The sequence below is a fragment of the Chenopodium album genome, chromosome 24 (assembly GCF_948465745.1).
Source record: "Chenopodium album chromosome 24, dcCheAlbu1.1, whole genome shotgun sequence".
NCBI classification, from domain to species: Eukaryota; Viridiplantae; Streptophyta; class Magnoliopsida; order Caryophyllales; family Amaranthaceae; genus Chenopodium; species Chenopodium album.
The window spans coordinates 17,243,683-17,248,784 of NC_137857.1; the positions used below are offsets into that span (position 1 = coordinate 17,243,683).

General features: G+C 39.4%; 1 non-coding gene across 1 annotated transcript; it reads left to right on the plus strand.

Moving 5' to 3' along the window:
* The first annotated feature begins 397 nt into the window (after positions 1–397).
* Positions 398–503, plus strand: LOC145612921 (small nucleolar RNA R71). The gene has a single exon (XR_014106824.1). It is a non-coding gene; the product is annotated as a small nucleolar RNA R71 (small nucleolar RNA).
* The last annotated feature ends 4,599 nt before the right edge of the window (positions 504–5,102 follow it).

Consider the following 5,102-nt stretch of genomic DNA (forward strand, 5'->3'; position numbering starts at 1 on the left):
TCCCATAGGCATATTATGTGAAGTTGAAGGAGTTTGAGAGTTAGAAGAAGTACCTCTCCCCTTAATTTGGGAGGGAAGATTTGGAGCTTGGGAAGAGGAAGAAACACTCTCCAACTTGGCCTTGATCGCCGTCATCTCCTTTCCCAAGTTTGTCATTTGAGAGGAATGATTGTTGATGGCATTGAGATGGTCCACCGAATACAATGAAGATTGCTTACTTGAAGAATCTCTTTCCCCATCTTGCCAATCTCTATAGTAAGTCACCACATCCTCTATTATGTCCACAACTTCTTCTTCGGTTTTGTTCATGATTGGACCACCGGCCCCTCCATCAAGGCATGCCTTGCCTTGAGGACTCAAACCACCGTAGAAGATTTGGATCAATTGATATGTTGGAATTCCGTGGTGAGGACACTCTCTTTTGTACTCCTTGAATCTCTCCCATGCCTCATAAAGACTCTCATTTGGCTTTTGCTTGAATCCTTGAATTAAAGCTCTTGCCTCCGCCGTTTTCTTTTGAGGATAGAAACGGGACAAGAAAGCTTTAGTAACATCATTCCATGTTCTCAATGAATTGGGCTTCACCTCTTTGTCTAGCCATTCCAAAGACCTTCCTAAGAGAGAGAAAGGGAACAACTTAAGGCGGATGAATTCTTGAGACACTCCATTAACCTTGATCGTGTTACAATATTTTTCAAACTCCTTAAGATGGTTCAATGGGCTCTCGTTCTTTGCCCCACTATATTGTCTCCTCTCTATTAGGGTGATCATTGCCGGCCGAATTTCAAAGTCGTTTGCCGGTGTAGTAGGTGGAGCTATGCCGCTCTCGAACTTATATGCACCGGGTACTCCCAATTCTTTCAAGGCAACTCTTGGTTGTTCTCCCATGACTTGCTCTTGTTCAATCTCTTCTTCGCTTGAGGAACTATAATCCAAGGTCTTGTTTGCTACTCTCCTCCTTGAGAGAGTTCTTTCAATCTCCGGATCAAAGGGAACAAATGAGCGATCTCGGGACCTATGCATGCAAAACTCAAAGAAAATATAAGTAGCACGACTACAAGTGTAGCCTAAAGTGTAAAATCTTTTTGTATTTTGCAAATGAAATGAAATAGACTCAACAACAACATGCACTCAAAGCACCATTCCCCGGCAACGGCGCCATTTTGATGGGAAGGAGAACGGTAGGTCGTTGGGCTACCACCCCACCCAATCAAACAAAATTTGTAACTTAACAAACCCCTATTTAGCGTAGTGGTAAGTCAAGGTCGAACCCAAAGGAATGGAGGTTGAATGCACAATGTCTAAGTCAAGCTATTTCGAAGTCAAGTAAAAGGGGTTTATGAAGGAAATTAGAACTAAAGCTAAACGATACAAGAACTTATATGAAATCAATCTAAAGACACTAGGGCAATGGATCCACATGTAATTGTAATGGAAAATGGTAATTTGGGAGGTCAAACCGACTAAGTCAAGTGATATGAAGGAAGATCATCATGTATCCAAAAGAGCATACTAAGATGGTTCACCTAGAGGTCCAACTAGCGTCAACTACGCTAAACACTACCTAGGGAACGTCACAAAGCACCTCAATCGTGAAATTGCAAGTTACTAATCAATGGTCCGTATAATAGCAAGCTCACAATGCAATCTAGTGTAATAATCAAAGATGGCCAAACCTCAATTAATCACACACATGCACATGAATTATCAACCAAATTTAATCATATCATCAACTCCATCAATTATCCCCAAATTACACTAATCCATTATTCAAACATGCTTCACCATTTCCCTAGCTAGGAAACTACTCACTAGCCATAGGAATTAAGATCAAAACTACAACAATCATAAATTTCATCATCAACATAATTGAAATCAAAGATTAAACCAACAATCAACCAAAATCAATCAAAATTCAATCAATAACCAAATCAATCATCAATAACATGGAAAACAAATGAAATCAACTAAAATCAAACTTGTATTGAAATCAAGAAGAAAATCCTTACAAAACTTTTGATCTAAAGATCAAATACAATGAGGAATTCTTGAGCAATCACCAAAAATCATGAGTTTCTCTCTCTAAAGTTCTTGAGTTTCTCTTTCTAAAATTCTCCCAAAACTAACTATCAAATTCAATCTAAAAACTTCTTCCTCCTAAAAATAGGTAGAAATAACTATATATACAAAGAGGAGGTCGGTAATGACGCCCAAAAATAGACCCTCGTAAGTGCGGGCGCTCGGAGGGGAGAGAATGGTGCGCACGGGAACACACCCAGACAGGTGCGCCCGCACGCACCTGGCGTGCGGCCGCACACGACAGATGTGCGGCCGCACACTTCTCTAGTGCGCCCGCACAACCCTGGGTTTTCCCCCTTCTTCTCTTCGTCCTAGCTCAAGCGGTGCACACGTCCTAGATGATGATGATGGAGGACAAAGTAGGCAGAAACTTTCTTGAATTTCTTGAAAAGTATAAGCCATGAAGAAGGCATATACAAAGCCTTGAAACTTGCCTCTTGGATCCACCCATGACTTGAAGCTTCTTGCACCTTCTTTAGGCATGAAAACAATGAAAGCTCATAGAGAGGAAGCTCGGGAATTCTTGGACAATCAATTACCACCTACAAACAAATGATAAAAAGCAAGTAAAAGAGAAAAATAACAAGTAAACTAGAAAAAGCATGAAATAGAGAAACTAACTACAAAAAGCATAAAATGAAGAAAACAAGAATAAAACTAAGGAAAACTAAAGAAAAGAGAGATAAAATGAAATAAAAATCATCCAAAAAGGAACCAAATGAGTGCCATGAATGTCACTCATCAAATTTCTTTTCTTTGTTTACTTCTGTAGGTATTGTGAGAATCACCTTGGCAAAGGATTCAATTCGGGACCTTAATGATCAAGCAAGGAAGAAGCATTTGGCTAGAGAGGGCTTAGAGAGGCCTTGGAGAGGCCTCGGAGAGGTCTCCAAGGCAATTCCAGTAGGCCGCGGGCGCGGGCCTATGTTGCTCAATACTGCCAAAACTTAGCAGGAACTTGCCGTGGTTGCCCCGCGGGCGCGAGTAAAATGGAGAGGCCGCTCCATTCAAAGAGACCGCGGCCCCCCTGATCAGTCTTTGGGAGCAGGGGATTAGCCGCGGGCGCGGGTTTCACTGCCGCGGGCGCGGGTTCTGCCCAGATAGCCCGCAGAGGGTTCTGTACCCATTTCTGTGCGGGCGCGGGTCTATCAGGAGAGGGCACGGGAGCTGCCGATTTCTTCTTTGCTTATAAATAGAACTGTATTTCCTTTTTGAAACCAACTTTTTGATGATATTTCATTAGCTTAGAATTTAGAGAGAGAATTTAGAGAGAAGTTAGAGAGAAGTTCTTGGTTTTGGATTTGTAACTCAACATTTAATCAATCAAGTTTGGATTTCTTCATTTTCAATCATCAATATTAGTGAGAATCTCTTCCTTCTTTCATCTCTTACTTACTTGCTATTTGATTTATGCTTGATGCTTGTTTTTCTTTGGATTTGAGTTTGATACTATTGAATACTTTGATTTCTACTAGATTTTGATATAGAATGATGATCAATACAATTTCTAGTTATTTGTTCTTGAATTTCACCATGATTAGTGAGTAGATTAGTTGCTAGGGAAAGGGGGAAGCATGTTTGATTAATGAAATTGCTAGTTGATGCTCTTTGATTAATTGATTTGTTGCAATTAAATTGGTTGACATACTTTTGCATGAGAGTGATTAGACTAGGATTGATCACCCTATAAGATTAATCTAGATTGCATTGCAACTCTTAATGTCATGAACAATTGATTTGAAGGTTGCTCTAATTGATTGAGTTTGTTTGTGATTCTTCTTGGTTTGCCTTTCATAGTGACCACTAGATTGGCCTATAGGAGATAGCTTTTCAACTCTCTCGATTGCTACTATTGTTTGTCCATTGCAATACTTGAATTAATTGATTGAGCTCTAAACTAGCATTATCATTGATCTTGCATGTGGAACCTATATCCCTAGTGTTTAGACCTTTGATTACTTGTTAAACTTGTTTTAGTTCACTTTAGTACCAACCATAATCTTAATTTCATCTTCGAGGTAGCTTGATTTAGACTTTAGTTTTCATCATTGCATTCCCTTGGGATCGACCCTTAACTTGCCCTACATTCATATAAGGTTGGTTAGGTGTTTACAAATTTAGTTTGACTTGGGAAAAGGGTAGATAACGACATACATTTTCCTCTTGTCAAAATGGCGCCGTTGCAGTGATGAAATGTTCCAAAGGTGCATGATGAGTATTTTCGGGGATATGTTGGAGGAGGAAATGGAGGTCTTTATGGATGACTTTTCGGTGGGGGGTGTTTCTTTTGAGGAGTGCCTTATGAATCTTGAGAAGTGTTTGGCAAGATGTGTGAAAGTCAATCTTGTTTTGAATTGGGAAAAATGCCACTTTGTGGAGGAGGAAGGTATAGTGCTTGGGAAAAAGATTTCAAATAGAGGCATTGAGGTGGATAAGGCAAAAATAGAAGTGATTGAGAAACTTCCACCTCCGGTGAATGTCAAAGGAGTGAGATCGTTCCTTGGTCATGCGGGTTTTTATAGAAGATTCATCAAGGATTTTTCACTTATTGCTAAGCCCCTAAATGACCTTCTTCAAAAGGATGTTGAATTTAATTTTGATGACAAATGCTTGAAGGCATTTGATAGATTGAAGAAGGCCCTAATCTCTACTCCTATTATTCAAGGCCCAAGGTGGGATCTTCCTTTTGAGTTGATGTGTGATGCGAGTGATTGGGCGATTGGAGGTGTTTTGGGACAACGGGTAGACAAGAAGCTTCATGTGATTTACTATATGTCCAAGACTCTCAATAGGGCTCAAAAGAACTACACAACAACGGAAAAGGAATTTTTTGGTAATTGTGCACTCTTTTGAGAAATTCCGGTGTTACTTGTTGGGTTCCAAGACCATAGTTTTCACGGATTTCTTTTATTTCTTTTATTTTCGTTATTTTAGTTGTTTTCTCTTTATTTTAGATTTTATAGATTTAGTTTTATTTTATTTTAGTTTATTTGATTTTATTTTCATTTCATTTCATTTTCTTT